This window comes from Amblyraja radiata, chromosome 23 (genome assembly GCF_010909765.2).
Source record: "Amblyraja radiata isolate CabotCenter1 chromosome 23, sAmbRad1.1.pri, whole genome shotgun sequence".
NCBI lineage: Eukaryota > Metazoa > Chordata > Chondrichthyes > Rajiformes > Rajidae > Amblyraja > Amblyraja radiata.
Window position 1 is genome coordinate 10,600,341 of NC_045978.1, and position 18,715 is coordinate 10,619,055.

General features: G+C 41.4%; 1 protein-coding gene across 7 annotated transcripts in view; it reads right to left on the minus strand.

The window, feature by feature from the left end:
• ripor3 (RIPOR family member 3) overlaps positions 1-18,715 on the minus strand; it is a 146,361-nt gene that overhangs the window by 89,382 nt on the left and 38,264 nt on the right. The window contains exon 1 of one of the 7 annotated variants that reach the window (XM_033041536.1): positions 9,044-9,360. The exons of 5 other annotated variants lie outside the window; for them this stretch is intronic. The gene's annotated coding sequence lies outside the window, so the exon portion shown is untranslated. Of the gene's footprint in view, positions 1-9,043; positions 9,361-18,715 lie in introns of those variants that run through there. One more of the 7 variants, XM_033041534.1, reaches the window with a different exon arrangement.

The window sequence follows — 18,715 nt, forward strand, 5'->3', positions numbered from 1 at the left end:
CTTTCTCTTGCTACACTTTACCTCCTCCCTTGACTCCATTCAAGGACCCAAGCAGTCTTTCCAGGTGCGGCAGAGGTTCACCTGCACCTCCTCCAACCTCATCTATTGCATCCGCTGCTCTAGGTGTCAGCTGCTCTACATCGGTGAGACCAAGCGTAGGCTTGGCGATCGCTTCGCCTAACACCTCCGCTCAGTTCGCAATAACCAACCTGATCTCCTGGTGGCTCAGCACTTCAACTCCCCCTACCATTCCGAATCCGACCTTTCTGTCCTGGGCCTCCTCCATGGCCAGAGTGAGGCCCACCATAAATTGGAGAAGCAGCACCTCATATTTCGCTTGGGCAGTTTACACCCCAGCGGTATGAACATTGACTTCTCTTATTTCAGGTAGTCCCAGCTTTCTCCTGCCCTTCCCAGCTCTCTCTCAGCCCACTGTCTCCGCCTCTTCCTTTCTTCTTCGCCCCCTCCACCCCCCACCACCCTCACATCAATCTGAAGAAGGGTTTCGACCCAAAACGTTGCCTATTTCCTTCGCTCCATAGATGCTGCCTCACCCGCTGAGTTTCTCCAGCATTTTTGTCTTCCTTCGATTTTCCAGCATCTGCAGTTCCCTTTTAAACAGTTTGGAGAGGTTGATAGTTTGGTACTCTGAGCCGTGGTTGATGAACAACAGGAGAATGCTTTACTAGGTAAACTCAAGTGCAACCTTCCTGGTGGTCTCTCTGAAAACACATGCTTTTCTCCTGATAGGTTGAATATAGAAGCGTAAAGATGGAGAAGCCAGTATGTGAATGTGATGGTCAAAGTAAATGACGTGATAACTGAAAACTGCTGTCCAGCAAAGCATTTACCGTTTCACACCAAACTCCTGATTGCACTGCACAGACCTTTACTATCTGACTCTTGCCTGTAAGTTTTACAAACATACTGAATCAGAATATACTTGATGTACTCATTCTGTCTTAGAGGACAGAGCATTGATTGCCACATACCTGTTGAAGTCTGCATGGCCCGTACTGAGCTATGAGTAGAACAAACTGAACACTAATTTTTTGGAGTTCAAGAAGGAACTGCAGATGCTGGAAGATCGAAGGTACACAAAAATGCTGGAGAAACTCAGCGGGTGCAGCAGCATCTATGGAGCGAAGGAAATAGGCGACGTTTCGGGCCGAAACCCTTCTTCAGACTGATGGGGGGTGGGGGGGAGAAGGAAGGAAAAAGGGAGGAGGAGGAGCCCGAGGGCGGGGGGATGGGAGGAGACAGCTCGAGGGTTAAGGAAGGGGAGGAGACAGCAAGGGCTAGCAAAACTGGGAGAATTCAACGTTCATGCCATCCGGACGCAAGCAACCCAGGCGGAATATGAGGTGCTGTTCCTCCAATTGCTCCAACTCCTCCAGAGTTGCTCACTCTGGCAATGGAGGAGACCCAGGACAGAGAGGTCGGATTGGGAATGGGAGGGGGAGTTGAAGTGCTGAGCCACCGGGAGTTCAGGTAGGTTATTGCGGACTGAGCGGAGGTGTTCGGCGAAATGATCGCCCAACCTCCGCTTAGTCTCCCCGATGTAAATCAGTTGACATCTAGAGCAGCGAATGCAGTAGATGAGGTTGGAGGAGATACAGGTGAACCTTTGTCGCACCTGGAACGACTGCTTGGATCCTTGAATGGAGTCGAGGGGGGAGGTGAAGGGACAGGTGTTGCATTTCTTGCGGTTGCAACGGAAAGTGCCCGGGGAGGGGGTGGTACGGGAGGGAAGGGAAGAATTGACAAGGGAGTTGCGGAGGGAGCGGTCTTTGCGGAAGGCAGACATAGGGGGAGATGGGAAGATGTGGCGAGTGGTGGGGTCACGTTGGAGGTGGCGGAAATGGCGGAGGATTATTTGTTGTATTTGCCGGCTGGTGGGGTGAAAGGTGAGGACTAGGGGGACTCTGCCCTTGTTGCGAGTGCGGGGATGGGGAGAGAGAGCAGTGTTGCGGGGTATGGATGAGACCCTGGTGCAAGCCTCATCTATGGTGGCGGAGGGGAATCCCCATTCCCTGAAGAACAAGGACATTTCCGATGCCCTGGTGTGGAACGTCTCATCCTCGGAGCAGATGCGGCGTATGCGGAGGAATTGGGAGTAGGGGATGGAGTCTTTACAGGGGGCAGGGTGGGAAGACGTGTAGTCCAGATACCCATGTGAGTCAGTTGGTTTGTAGTGTATGTCGGTCAGAAGTCTGTCCCCTGCGATGTAGATGGTGAGGTTAAGGAATGGTAGGGAAGTGTTGTAAATGGTCCAGGTGTATTGGAGTGCCGGATGGAAGTTGGTGGTGAAGTGGATGAAGTCAGTCAGTTGTGTGTGGGTGCAGGAGGTGGCCCCAAAGCAGTCGTCAATGTAACGGAGGTAGAGGTCGGGGATGGGGCCCTGGTACGTATTGAACAAGGATTGTTCAACGTACCCGACAAAGAGGCAGGCGTAGCTGGGGCCCATGCGTGTGCCCATAGCTACGCCTTGTGTTTGGAGGAAATGGGAGGAGTCAAACGTAAAGTTGTTGAGGGTGAGGATCAACTCCGCTAGGCGGAGGAGGGTGTCAGTGGCTGGGTATAGGTTGCTCCTCTGGTCGAGGAAGAACCGGAGGGCTTTGAGGCCATCCTGGTGGGGGATGGAGGTGTAGAGTGACTGGACATCCATGGTGAAGATGAGGGGGTGAGGGCCTAGAGAGTGGAATGCGCGGAGGCGGCGGAGAGTGTCTGAGGTGTCTAGAACATAGGTGGGAAGGGATTTGACCAAGGGGGATAGTATGGAGTGAACTATAGCATTACTATACTATCATACTATCCCCCTTGGTCAAATCCCTTCCCACCTATGTTCTAGACACCTCAGACACTCTCCGCCGCCTCCGCGCATTCCACTCTCTAGGCCCTCACCCCCTCATCTTCACCATGGATGTCCAGTCACCGGAAATTGGAGGAACAGCACCTCATATTCCGCCTGGGTTGCTTGTGTCCGGATGGCATGAACGTTGAATTCTCCCAGTTTTGCTAGCCCTTGCTGTCTCCTCCCCTTCCTTAACCCTCGAGCTGTCTCCTCCCATCCCCCCGCCCTCGGGCTCCTCCTCCTCCCTTTTTCCTTCCTTCTCCCCCCCACCCCCCATCAGTCTGAAGAAAGGTTTCGGCCCGAAACGTCGCCTATTTCCTTCGCTCCATAGATGCTGCTGCACCCGCTGAGTTTCTCCAGCATTTTTGTGTACCTACTAAATTTTTGGAGATCTGCTTCTTTTTCTTGGCAGGTAATAGATTTTGCCATATGGAGTAAATTTAGACTCACACCTCACAAATTCTCAGAACCCTTCTCCCAAAATTGTGGGATTTTAACATGAATGACAGGTTTCAGAGTAGGAAATCCATCAAGTTACAAAACTATTTTTTCTTCTGAGTTTTCAAATGTTGATTCTGCAGTTTTTTACAATAACATTTTTTTAATTGTTCTTGTTTTGTGTCACTTAGTAGGAGATGATAAATAATTCTTTATGACTGAAAATCACACAGTCAGAATTGCTTCAAACTATTCAATTAATTGCCAAGACCCACAGATTGAACGGAAAGATGTTATGGCTTCAGCAGTTAAAAAGCCCTGGAAAATCAATATAATGCTATGGTTATATTACTTAATATATATGTGTTTTGATAGTATACTCAAGAAAATTCCTTTTATGGCAAGACCTACTATGATATCATGTGTACTGGACCTTTGATAAACCCTGAACTGGCCACCACTCAAGAACTCTTATCAAACATTCCTAAACCTCCCACAATCCATCCTTCCCAATGTAATTTGACTGCAGCTGTACTGCTCCTATGAGCCAAAAAGATGCAGATCCTTCAAGTAGATTAATATCTGAGTTCTAGGAGAGTGCTGTCTCTTTAGAGTGACTTAGAGTGACTTAGCCTTAACAGGAAAATAATGCATGTGTGAATAAAGAAAGCATTAATAAATTTGAATTTTCGTCACTAATATTCAAATGTATTGCAGCCTCTCCCTCTCTTATCAGTGAGTCATTTATCACTGTTTCCAAGAGATAAGACCATGGAGTAAAAGACCATGAATGATTTTCCACAAAATGCTCCGCACACTATTTAGACCTTTCCCATTTGAACGTGGCTCTGAATTTACCGTTTCGGACATTTCAGCAGAGTCATTTTCTTCTCGCCTGCTAAAATTTACGAAGATCTAGCACACTGTTCAATTCAGTAGGGGATATTCTACAGAGAACTTCAAAGTTAATGAAAGTTTTTTAAAAATCAATAATTGTCTATTAAATGTTAAATGATTCACACCTATCATGTTACTTCTTCTTAGGCAGTTCCTTGGAGTTGAAGATGACATAATCTAGTTTACTGGGTCTGAGTAACAAACCTCCCATGAGAGTGGAGCTAATTTTAGAACTAATGGGAAATCTTTCCCTATAGAGACGACAGTTCAGAATTAAGATCAACCAAACCTCAGTGATCTATGTGTGGGTGAGGTTTGCCATTCTCAGAGGCCGAGTCAACTTGTCAACACCCTAATTGAAACATATGAGAGAATAAGCCTTACAATCAACATCTGCAAGACTAAGGTCCTCTGCTGACACGCATCACACTGACTTCTGTCAAAAAAACAGATTATAATGTGACCTTGGAAAGTCTGGACTACTTCCCATATCTCAGGGGCCATCACATGGGGAAGGCAAACGTCAATAAACTACCCTCAATACACTAGCTCAACCTTTGATTAATTAAGAAAAAGTGTGTTTGTTGATCATGACCTCAGACCTGGCACAAAACTCATGGTCCTCTAGGCACCATCATCTCTGTCTTCCTCTATACTTCTGAGTCTTGGACCAACTCCTGCAGGCACCTGAAGCCGCTGGAGCTAGCACTAGTGCAGACTTATTGGCTTCATGCCTCAGCACATGTGCTAAGTTCACTTAAGGCGAGCAAGGCACAACCTAAAGTTAGCTAGCTCTTCTTAAAGGCTAGGTGAAGGACATTGCAGAGCTTTAACAAATGGAGCCCATAGAATAATATAATCTGATAAATAGAGGACTCCAGTTATCTAGCACTGTACTAGAGATCATGGTGAAGGAAGTACAAAATAGGAGAGTTGAGAATCATCTATATTGAACATATCTGTATGAGGGAGCCTTCGAGAAAATGCTGTGAAAACCATGGGAGGAGAGTTGCGTCAGTCAATGCCAGGTACAAATCGCTGAGGAGTTGTTTGCAATTCTGCAAAAATTGCATTTTAGTTATTTGTGCTCAATGTACCACAGTTACTTCCCCCATCTTCCAGCAGTTATACAACCATAGAACCACAGAGGTCAAGGGTACTGAAACAAGGTTTTTAGCTCAACAAGTTCACACTGACCTTCAAATACACATCAATCACATATCATTCTCCCCACATTCCCATCATCAACCCCAGATTCTACCACTAAACTGCACACTATAATGGGTTTAACCCAATTGTTGCAATTAAATGCTGTTTGTTGAGTTTGAATGGAGACCCAAAGAAGTATTTTCCTCTTAAAATGATGTCAAGGAAATCTAAAAAGGGACAAAGATAATAACATTTAAATCTAAGGTAGACAAAAATGCTGGAGAAACTCAGCGGGTGAGGCAGCATCTATGGAGAGAAGGAAATAGACGTTTCGGGTCGAGACCCTTCTTCAGACTCGAAGGAAATAGGCAATGTTTCGGGTCGAGACCCTTCAGAGACATTTAAATCTAAGTCTTTTGCCCAGAGTAGGTGAACTGAGGACCAGAGGGCATAGGTGAAGGGGAAAAGATTTAGTAGGAATCTGAGGGGTAACTTTTTCATACAAAGGGTGGTGTGTGTATGGAATAAGCTGCCAGAGGAGGTAGTTGAGGCTGGGACTATCCCAACGTTTAAGAAACAGTTAGACAGGTACATGGATAGGACAGGTTTGGTGGGATATAGACCAAATTCTGGCAGACTAATGTAACTGGGTTATGTTGGGTCGAAAGGCCTGTTTCCACGCTGAATCACTCTATGACTCTATTTAGTCTCTTATATTTTTTTCAGAATATCCAGAAGTTTACAGCTGTTGACCTCCTTTGGATACATAGTCACTGATGTAACGCAACAAAAAATAGAAGCCAATTCGCACCAGAGAGGTCACATGGACAATATAATGATAATTTTCAAATAAATTACTTTGGAAATATTGTTTGAGGAATAAACACTTTCCAGTGTAGTGTGACTAGTCTTCTTTGAAACAATGTTGTGGAGTGTTTATGTTTATCAAGTAAGGAGAATAAACCTCAGTTTAACCTCTTCCAAGGACCCCAAAAGTTATCCCAATAGTCACAGTCTGCACCCTGAGGAGGATCACTCTTCAATTTCCGCCCAATAACTAATTCTCAGTCTCCGTCAATGCAAAACTTCCAATTCCATGTGTTAAAACCTTGTAAACCAACATACTCTGTAAGACCTTATCAAAAGCCTTCTAGAAATTCAAATAAACCACATCCACAGGTAACTCCCTTATCTATTCAACTATTTAATGCTGTTAAATCCCTATACTATTTTTGCTAATACTTAGATTTTTCAGTTCCTCATTCTTTCTTGATTCTTGAATCTCTGATAGACCTTTGAGTGTCTTTCTCTGTGAAGCCAAGCAGAGTGTTTAATTCCTCGCAAGATTTCTTAAAGTCTATTTTTATGTCACTAGCCTGTCTACACTTATATTCTAGCCTGCCTTTCTTTATTAAATTCTTAATCTTCCTCTGCTGAATTCTAACACATTTCCATCTCCTGCTATTACTGGCAACTTTATAAGCTTCTTCTTTTGATTTAAAACTCATTTTAATGTCTCAGGACGAACATGGACAAATCATTTTTCCTGATGGTTATTTGAGCCCAAAATTTGTTTTGCTTCTTTAAATATTAACCATTGCCTCTCTACCATTGTGCCTTCCAATGCATTAACCCAATCAATAACAGTCAAATTCTCCTCTTATTTTGGGGGGATATTTGACTCTACTTTTGCATTAAACAACATCACTTTCAATTTCAATGTCAAATTAAATCATATTATGGTCCATCAACCCCAAAGGCTGCTTGATAATAAGATTATCAATTAACCCTTTCTTATTGCACAATACAAGATGCAAAATAGGCTTTTCTCTTGTAAGTTCCATAACATATTGATCTTTCATATACATTCCATCAATTAATCATCCACATTATTATGGTAAATTTGATTTGTCCCATTGACATGTAGAATACAGTTGATCACAATTACTATTACACTTAGAAGCATAGAAACATAGAAAGTAGGAGTAGGCCATTCGGCCCTTCGAGCCAGCACTGCCATTCAATAAGATCATGGCTGATCATTCAGTACCCCGTTCCTGTTTCCCCCCCCATATCCCTTAATTCCATTAGCCCTGAGCTATATCTAACTTTCTCTTGAATACATCCAGTGAATTGGCCTCCACTGCCTTCTGTGGCAGAGAATTCTACAGATTCACAACTCTCTGGGTTAAAATATATTTCCTCATCTCAGTCCTAAATGGCCGACCCCCTTATTCTTAAACTGTGACCCCCTGGTTCTGGACTCCCCCACCATCGGGAAATTTTTCCTGCATTTAGCCTGTCCAATCCCTTAATAATTTTATATGTTTCTATAAGATCGCCTCTTATCCTTCTAAATTCCAATGAATACAAGCCCAGTCGACCCATTCTTTCATCATATGTCAGACCCGCCATCCCAGGAATTAACCTGGAAATACATCAACCCCATTGCCCATTCTCCTGCCTTTCCTAAATATTAAATACACTGGAAAATGTATTTCCCAGCTTTGGTTGACCCGTAGCCATCTTTCCATAATGACAACTATATCATACCAACTTACTTCCATTTGTGCCATTAATTCATTTACTAAATGCTACATATTCAGATACAACACCTTTAATTATTTTCATTTAAACATTTTCCAGCACTTTAATATCCTTTATTGCATGCCAATTTATTTTCTACATTCACCTTCATCCTTTGTCTGGCAATATTCAAAATACACCAACCTTTAATCATATTAATCTATATTAGCCATAACCATAATCTCAACAAATAAAAATGTTTGATTCATTCCTATTGTGCGAGGTTTTGAATATGATCTGTGCCAAACCATCTCTTTCTAATGTGATGCTGATGTAAAAAGATAGTAGACTATCTTACGGGGTGGGAGATTGCAACCTTCACGTGGTCCGCCCTGTTTCAACGAATGCAATCAACCTGGCGTGCACAATGAAATAAAACCAAATAGAACAAGTAGTCCTACAACTTTAGGCTGTGCATGCCATATGCAATCAGAAGAAGAAGAAGATGAAGACTATCTTATAAATCTGCCTTTTGATTCCAAGCAACAAGCCCTGGCTGGAGTTGCTGTTCAGAAAGCAAAACAACATAGCAAAACAGCTATACAAACCTAATGGCTTCCCATTTACTGTTTGCTCTTATAGCGCTTGTTTGACACACATGGTGAATTCTATTGTGGTCAAATAAATTCCAGGAGATTCCTTTAATCCCATTGATGCCATTCTAACATAAATCCTTTGTCGTATCAATTTATTTGGTTCAAAAGGTTCTGCACTCCACTTCAAATTGAATAAGTAGTGATTGATTGTTTGAACAATCACATAATGTGGCTCAGATTGAAGACTTGTGACAAATACAAAATCACGTTTTTTTTCTCTGGAAATAAGGCTTATGCCTACAGAGGAAATCTGCAAATACTCATTGCTTTTTGTTCATTTAAACAGACCCATTCTAAGTATTTTAACATAGCAGTAGGACAATATAATGCTCCTGGTTCCTATTAAAAAAAAATCTTAACCATTTTGTTTCTTTGCTGATGGACTATAATGGAACATCAGATTCTGATCAATTAGTCACATTGCTATACTTAGCAAGAATTCTTCAAACATTCTAAGTTTTGAAACACATTTACAGCGATCAAAGTTACCATGTATAAGTAAATACAAATCATTCCATCTTACCAGAAGAAATACAAAAGTTCAAGTTGTTGACGTCCGAAGATTTAGTTGTCTCTTTAGAATTTATAAATCGCCTATTATTTTGACCCAATTTGTCACATTGGTTTAATTACTTCAGCATTTCCTGACTTGACTAGTCTTTGTCGTCTTTTCTCCTGGACTGTTGTAAACTCTTTGCCTATGAACTCTGAGATCCCCTGTGAGAGTTACTTACGATGAAGTTTAACACAAACTGTTAACTTTTCAATTCCCTATTGTAAATTAATCCAACTGGCAGAATGCCATTGATGATGTTTGTTCAGAACATTGCATTCTTGTGTAAGATAGCTTGTAGAAACTGTTTCATAAATAAAAAATCTTAACAAATATGCAATGGGATCACAGTTCCTGACAATTAGATAACTTTTTCACTTTTGAGTTAACTATTGTTAGTCATGCAAAGTATTGGCTGAACGTTTCATAGGATACATCGGTTATATTCTAATCTGCAGTTTTAATTGATAGGAAGTGGTTTAAAATTTGTATCTATGTGAACAGTTTAGAGTAATTCGGAGTCAAGTTAAGTAAACATTACAAAGTCATCATAAGAACAAAACAAAAATCAGAGTAAGCCTTAATAACCTTTTTTCAATCTGCCATTTAATAAAATCATGAACTTTTTCAGCCTTTTTCCCATATCCTTTGGTACCTTAAGTAAAAATCTGTTGATTGCAATCTTGAATATACATGTCCATTAAGGATTCATGGTTATCCATAAAAGAAAATGTCAAGATTCACCACTCTCCAAATGAAGAAAAGCTTATTTTTCTTTGTCATACATGGCAGGCGCCTGATTTCAAGATTGTAATGCCGAGTTGTAACCTCTTCAGATACAGGAAGCAGATCTATAAACACACACTATGCACTCTAAAACTACTGTCTCACTGACATAATCTCTCAATCTTCCAAATTCCAGTGAATATAGGACCATTCCTCTCCTCATATAGGTCCATTAATCTCTCCTCAAGAAAAGCCAATGCGCCAGTCAGCATCAATGGTGCTGAAGTTGAGATGGTAGAGAGCTTCAAGTTCCTAGACATAAATATCACTAACAATCCATCTTAGACCACTACATTGAAGCTAGGGCCAAGAAACCACATCGATGTCTCTACTTCCATGAAGACTAATGAGTTCAACATGTCTATAACAACTCTTACCAACATCTACAGAAGCACTGCAGAAGCACCCGGAATGCATCACAGTTTGGTTTGGCAATACCTCTGCCCAAGAGCACAAGGAATAACAGAAATTTGTGGTTGCAGTCCAGTCCATCATACAAACCAGCCTCCTCTCCATCGACTCCATCTTCATGTTGCACTACCTTGGCAAAGCAGCCATCTTAATCAAGGACCATTTATGCCCCAGTCATTCCCTCTTCTCCCCTGTCCCTGAGGGCAGATTTTATCTGAGAAGTTTCCTTCATTTATGCCTCTTTTTTTTTAACAAAGAATAACAATTCCCTTTATCTTCTCTCTCAACCTATTATCTTCAGGGAGGAAATGATGAGAAAGAGGTCTTCTGCTCTGATAATACTAAACTACTTTTAGCTACACCATTGATAAGATCTTTATTCTAAGAATATTAGAGTTGCCTATAGTAATTATTCCTGTCATTTCTTTCCTAGGCAAGATAATCCATAGGATGACATCACAAAACATGATGGAGATCATGAACTGCATACCTGCTTGCTCATCAGAAATTTGATACCCCAGCAAGCTAAGTAAAAGTTAAACAAATTTCAACAAACAAATGAAAGGCATTTAAGTCAACACTTAAAACATATTATGCCCCTGTCCCACCACTTAGGCGATTTTTTAGGCGACTACAGGCGACTAGGCTGTCGCCACATGGTCAGGGGTGACGTCTGTATGGTCGTCTCCTCAAGTCGCCCAAAGAGTCGTAGCGTTTTTCTGGTCGCCGCTGGATTTTGAAGTGTTCAAAACTTTCAGGCGACAGTCGGCTTGACGCCAATGATCATAGCTTGTCTTCTCCTGATATAGGTGCTGTTGTAGGTTGTCGCCAGGATGACGTAGGTTGTTGCCAGATGACGTTAGTTGTCGCCAGGTGACGTTAGTTGTCGCCGGTGCTGACTTCGGTGAATTCCATTGGCGACTACCTACATCAACTTACGTCAACCGGCGACAGGTACCTACGACTGAATCGTCTTACCTTGTCGTAGCTTGTCGCGGATGGACATAGGTTGTCGTAGATGTGTTGGACGTCCTAATGGGTCGCCAGTTGTTGGTAGCTTGCGTAGCTTGACGTCGACTAGGTGGTAGGTAGTTGTAGACATTGTCGTAGGGGAGGTCCAGTCGCCGTTTTTTTGGCGACCTGCTACGACTATGGCAGTTGCCAGCAGTCGCCGAAAAAAATCGCCTAAGTGGGACAGGCCCATTATTTTCATTGGATTTATAATTTGAAAACTGAGATTGATTTTATATTGAAAACTGAAAATTGATTTTATATTGTGTTTATTGAGGTGCTGTGATGCGGGTCCCTGATGTGCTTGCTCTCTGCTTTAAATATCAAATTTAGATTAAATGCCTAATTTTCAGGAAGTAACATCTACATTTGGCTTTAAATGTACTGTAGCGTTCTATTTTACTTTGCTTAGAAAACAGGTGTATATTACTAAGCTTTAAATGCTAAACTCATAGATATGAAAGTTTTTGTGAGTAAACCTCCAAGACACAGAATCAGGAAGTTTGCAAAATGTGACCAGCTGTTTATGCACAGCAGTATCAATTGCTAGGTAGACACAAAATGCTGGAGTAACACAGCGGGACAGGCAGCATCTCTGGAAAGAAGGAATGGGTGACGTTTCGGGTCGAGACCCTTCTCAGTTGGAAGAAGGGTCTCGACCCTAAACGTCACCCATTTCTTCTTTCCAGAGATGCTGCCTGTCCCGCTATGTTACTCCAGCATTTTGTGTATACCTTCGATTTAAACCAGTATCTGCAGTTCTTTACTACTTAGTATCAATTGCTAGTTGTGTTGGCTGTGCACTGAGTGGCATCATCTATTAAACTATATTCAGTTGTATTAGCAGCTGAAAAGTCTCAAGTTTTTTTAATTTAAAAAAAATCAATGCCACTCAGAAACCAGGCTTTTAATGCACTGAGTTCACTGCAGTTGTACTATTTATAGAGGTATTCATCTACTTAACACTATTCATCTACTTAACACAGTCTTCTGTAGTCTGCCACAGGCAGTTGATGATTGAGTGAGGTGCACTGCTGTTTCTCCATTTATTTGCCATGGGTGTTTCTGCAGTGGTCCTGCTGTGAGAGGTGAAGCTGCAGAACATTGGAGGGAGGAAAGATATGTGTGGTAATCCACAAAAAGAACTAATGTCCACAGATGCAATCCTCCTTGAATGTACAGGGATGCATACTCGCAAAAGACCAATGTATTCTGAGCAAATTATTCCAACGCGGTAGTTGATATTGATCTGAGAGTAGAGGTACAGCCTGGCACCAAGCCTGGACAACTTTGTCCTAAGAAAATTATGATCAGTATCTAGATAGTAAGGTTATTAGTCACGGTGTGAGTTTGTTGGGTGGTGTACAGGGAGCATAGAAACATAGAAATTATGTGCAGGAGTAGGCCATTCGGCCCTTCGAGCCTGCACCGCCATTCAATATGATCATGGCTGATCATCCAACTCAGCATGCGGGGATATGGGCAGGGTCTGGGGGCAGGGTGGGATGAATTGCTGTAAATGTCTGGGTGAATATTGTGTCTAGTATGAGGTGCTCGGCAGAGGCTGGCACAATTGGGGTTATGTGGAAGTCACTCAAGATTGAGGAGGGAAGACCCAAAAGAGAACCAGATATGCACCCATCTCAAAACAAACCTCCCGACGTTGGTTCTATGGTGGATCAGCATCTGATCTCTTTAGCAGATCAGATTCTCCCCAAGTTAAAAAAACGGTAACTTGGTACCACATGTTAATGGATGCCGTGAAGCACATCAGTGTTCCTTCATCCATTAGCACATCAGAAGCACAGAGGGCCCAGAACAAAAGTGACAGATAATGCAATTCATGTGAAGCTACCAATTTTGAAATGCATTTGATCTTTTGATTAAATTTGATTTCTTGCTGCACAAAACATGGTGCGATGCAATCTAATTTCGAGGCAATAATATCTAAAATAAGGTTAAATAAATTATAAATGGAATATTTCATAATAATGCAATCAAATCTATCCACCGAATTGTCTTATTCTTTAGTATCTTTATTAAAGTTTATAGGAGTTCCAAATGCAGAGGAGGAATGTTTGGAACACAAGAAACTGTAGATGTCAGAACCTGGAGCAAAAAAAACTCGAGCAGTTTCATTTTTTGCAGCAGCAGGAATGTCAGGTGAGACTTCCTGCTCTGCATTTTATAACAACTACATTCTGTTAACTTTGTTTATGTTATTATTCACCAATTACTAATGGGCGGCACAGTGGAGCAACTGGTAGAACTGCTGCCTCACTTTAATAAGAATATGATGCACTTTATTGTCATTGTAAATATATTCAACAACATTTCAAGCGCATTGCCCGAGCGGAGCTCCAACGTAACTGATAAATAATAACGACAATGGAAACAACAAAGACGGCAAGAAAAACGTCGTCACCTGATTTCGACCCTGATCTTGGGTGCTGTCTGTGTGGAGTTTGCACATTGTCCCTGTGACAGCATGGGCTTCCTCTAGGTGATCTGGTTTCCTCACACATCCCAAAGACGTGTGGGTTTGTAGGTTAATTTGCCTCGGTAAATTGACACTAGTGTGTAGGGAGTCGATGAGAAAGTGGGATAACATAGAAATAATGTGAACGGGTGATCAATGGTCAGCATGGACACGATGGGCCAAAGGGTCTGTTTCCATGCTATATATCTAAACTAAAGTAAACTACTCCTGTTGACCAGATAACCTTGCTTCCAGTCTTTACCCATAGTTACCCCAGTTTTATCCAGGCAGTGACATCTTCCACCCTTTTCTTTATTCTCCTTACCATTGCTCATGAAGGATCCTCAATCCAAAACATGAACTCTATTTCTCTTCTCACAGGTTTCCAGTGTCCACAGGTATTTAATTTTTACAGTAATCATATTTACAGAATCAGCTTGTGGTCAATGTACCAGGCTTCATCATCACAATCCTCGAGTATATCCTGTCCATTGGCAGAACAACCCACCAACAGTAGCACCACAGTAGTGCTTCAGCAAGATGGAGTGGCTGGGTAGTAGGGAGTGCACTCCAGGATCTATGATGTCTCAAGGCTTTTGGTCACACATGGGCAAGGAAATCTGCTGATTAACCAACAGTTGTCCTCTCTCAGCTGATAAGTCAGTACTCCATTTTAGACAAATATATTCTACAGTACGGGATTTCAATTTCAATCATCGAAAGTCTGAAGAAGGGTTTCGGCCCGAAACGTCGCCTATTTCCTTCGCTCCATAGATGCTGCTGCACCCGCTGAGTTCCTCCAGCAATTTTGTGTACCTTCAGTAATATTACTATTGATTTAGCAAGCTGAGTCCTGAAGAGCATTACATGCGGACCGAGTCTGTTCCTGTCAGGTGATGAGCAAACCAATGTGACAGATTGCCCTTACCCTCAGCAATCTACCCATGACAGAACTATCTGTCCATAACCACTGCATAGTCTTTACAGAATAAAGCCCCATCTGTAAACCGAGGACATCCCCCATCATGTTGTATGTGATCTTTACCAATGTGCTGAATGGGATAGAATATAGTTGGCAGCTTAAAACTCGGCTTCCGTGAGGATTTGCGGACCACTGCAACAGTAGAATTGTGTTCCAAGGTAATCTTCAACCTCGTCGTCATGTGTATCCCTTACACTCCCATTACCTTCCAAAGCAGGAAACCAACATCTGCTTTAATGCAAATGAAATGCTGGGAGCAGCATTAACCATACTTAAAATGAGGTGTCATCCTGGTGAAGTTAACAACACAAAACCATATGCATTGTTAAACAGCAAAAGCAGCATGCATAGGGCAAAGCAATTGTACTACCAATAAATCAGATCAAAGTTATGCAGTTCTGCCACATCTGGTCATAAATTTTGGTGGAGACATAACAAGCTAATAGGTGAAGGAATTTAAATCTTCAGTCCGTGACCCAATTAGATGATCCATCTCAGTTTTCTGCTAAGATTGCCAACATCACATGAGCCAGTCCTCAGCCAATTTGATTCAGTCCATATGAAATCAAAAAACATCTGATGACACTGGATACAACAAAGGCTGGGAAATCAGACAATATCCCAGCTGCAGTTCACTCAAAACTGAGACTCCCAGCCAAGGGATTCAAATACAGTTAAAACATTAGCATCAACCCAGCAATGTGGAGAATTTTCTATGTGTTTTGTCCCTAAAAAAAAAAATCAAATTCAGCTAATTACATCCAGTCAATCTACTGATGTCAATAAAATTATTGAAAAAGTATTTTTCCAAATGATAATTATTTGTTTGCCAATGCTCAATTTGTGTTTCACAGGGATCACTTGACTCTAGACTTTATAACAGACCAAAGAGCCAGAAGCAAATTGAAAGCGCCTGTCTTTAATAGCAAAGCGGCATCTGACCAGTTGTATCATTTTGGAACTCTGATAAAACTGCAATTCGTTGTACCCATACTCAGTATTTGTGCAATGACATTAAAGTTGAATTGAATTGAATTGAATTGAATTGAATCCAGAAGAAAATCCTCCATGAGCAGCAGACATACTTTGTACAATGGTCTAACAGGAGTTCTTCTTAGGCAATCATACAACCTCAGAACATTGTTGTAGAAATTCTTCAGGGCAGTCACTTTAGCTGAACTATCTTCTTTTGCTTCATCAATGCAACAACAATTACTCCTTAGAACATAAGTCACAGATGTTTAAATGGTGTTCAATTCCATTCACAACTCCACAGAACATAAAACAATCCATGATAATAGACAATGACTTTCTCCCATAAAGTAGAGCCATTTATCCTTGACATTCAGTAACTATGACCCGAATTCAAGCTCTTGGAAAGACATTACTCACCAACTTTAACTGAACCAGCCTAGTGAATATGGTAAGATACTGGGTGCCCTATGGTGAGTATGCAATGAGCATTTGTTGCTTGTAATTTCTGATATCCATTCACTGAGTACAACAATCCATGCAAGAATTATCCTCACACAATTGCTTGCTGGATCTCAAGGGCTCAGATGTAAGATTAAAAAATATCCCTCGCAACATATGTTTAATGTGTCATAGAGTGATACAGTGTGGAAACAGACCCTTCAGCACAATTTGCCCATACCAAACAACATGTCCCAGCTACTCTAATCCCACCTGCCCGCATTTGGTCCATATCCCTCCAAACCTGTCCTATCTACACACCTGCCTAACTGTTTCTTAAATGTTGGGATAGTCCCTGCCTCAACTACCTCCTCTGGCAGGTTGTTCCATACACCCACCACCCTTTGTGTGAAAATGTCACCCCTCAGATTCCTATTAAATCATTTCCCCTTCACCTTAAACCTATCTCCTCTGGTCCTTCGATTCACCTATCTGGGCAAGAGACTCTGTGCATCTAATGTGTATGTGCTTTTTACTTTTTATTAACATTGTTAGTCATTTTCTTGACTATATTCAGAGGAATATCCAAAACATATTCAGAGGAATGTCCAACAGATATGTTAAATGTTGTAATAAACATCATTTCCAAGCTGTAGAATTAATTACCAACAGTCGTAAGTATGATGCATCACATACTGTAAATATTATTTTGTTAATAGTTTAAGGGTCAGTAACACAAATTTAATAGGAGAGGTTATGGTTATGCTTTGAATGTGAAGTTTAACCTTTAATGACTGCCTGGACAATGACCTACAATTCTCCACGAGAAAGATTATTTGAGATAAGGATAGAACCCATTAGTCACTAGTCATCCACTTTATATTTATGAATACCACAGTAACATTCAGTGTAAAAAAGATGCCTTTCTATTCACAGGTTTTTAGATTGAAACGATTTCCATCCCAAAGGAGATTAGATTGATGTGACTTTTCCTGGAATTGAAGATAAAATAAGTAATAAATTGCATTTAAATAGTACAGTACTACTTAGTTCTTTGGATGACCAAAAGTTCTTAATAACTGTACAAGCAAATACAACATCCAAGCAGACACGCATCTAAGTCCAGCAAACAAGACCTGTTAATCTGCTTTTGTTTTCTTGGTTGTGGGTTAAATATCGACATAGTCTCTGCATATATGCTCCTGCTTTTCAAATAACAATATTGGGTCTTTTATTTTGACCTTGGTAGGATAACAAGATCAAAAACGTAACTGCTAGAGGAAATCAACGGGTCAGGCAGAATCTGGGGAGGGAAGTAGACAGATGATGTTTCAGTCGGGACCATTTTCTTCAAGGCTGGATGAGAAGCTATCTAACCTCTTTCTACAGCCTATGTCCATTCTATTCCAAACCTAAAGCAGATCTCGACCTGAAAAGTTGCCTATCCATTTCCCTCCACATCTGCTGTCTGGGTTCCTCCAGCAGTTTGCTTTTTGCTCAAGATTCCAGCATCTGCAGTTTCTTGTGTCTTTAATTCTCAGTCAAAGAACCGCTTCTCTGGTGTTGAAGCACTCTCAATAGTTCATTAAGTATTGGTTTTGATATTGTTTTTTCATTGAGAATGGTGGGAGCCTGGGGAGTATAGTAGAACAGACAGACCTAGGAGTGCAAGTACATACTTCCAGAAAGTTATGTCACAAGTGGGCAGAGTAGTAAAGAAGGTTTTTGATTAATGCACTGGAATACCTTGATCGCTCTAAACTTGATTCTTTTGCAGTATCTCTCCACTTAGATATGAATTTCCCTTTTGATTCTTCTTACTGACGAGCATTACATTACACTTTTCCACAAACTCTATTTATCAAGTTTTTGCCCAATCACTCAATCTGTCTATATCTCATTACAGATTCAGAATCTCCTCATCATATGCCCTCCCAACTATTTGTGTATTATCCGCAAAATTAGAACCTTACATTTTGTTTGTTCCTCCAAATTCTTATGTAAATCGAGTCATACAGTCAGAGAGCCATGCAGCATGGAAACAGGGCCTTTAGCCCAACTTGCCCTTGCTGACCAAGATGCCCCATCTCTGTTAGTCCCACCTGCCCAGGTTTGGCCCTCTAAACCTTTTTTTGCATGTACCTGTCCAAATATCTTTTAAGTGTTGTTATAGTACCTGCCTCAACTACTTTCTCTGGCAGCTTGTTCCATATACCCATCGCTCTCTGTCTGAAAAGATTGTCACTCAGGTCCCTATTAAATTTTACCTTTCCTTAAACCAATATTTTCTGATTCTCGATTCCCTTACTCCAAGTAAAACAATTCTGTGCCCTATCTATTCTCCACCCGATCTTATACACCTCAAGAAGATCACCTCAGCTTCCTGTACTCGAATGAATAATATCTGAACCTGCCCAACCTCTCCCTATAGCTCAGGCCCTCAGTCCTGGCAACATCTTTTCAAACATTCTCTGTACTCTTTCCAACTTAATATCCTTCCTATAGCAACAATAATAAAACAATTGAAGGCCAAGAACTTTTCTCTGGGATACATTCTTCC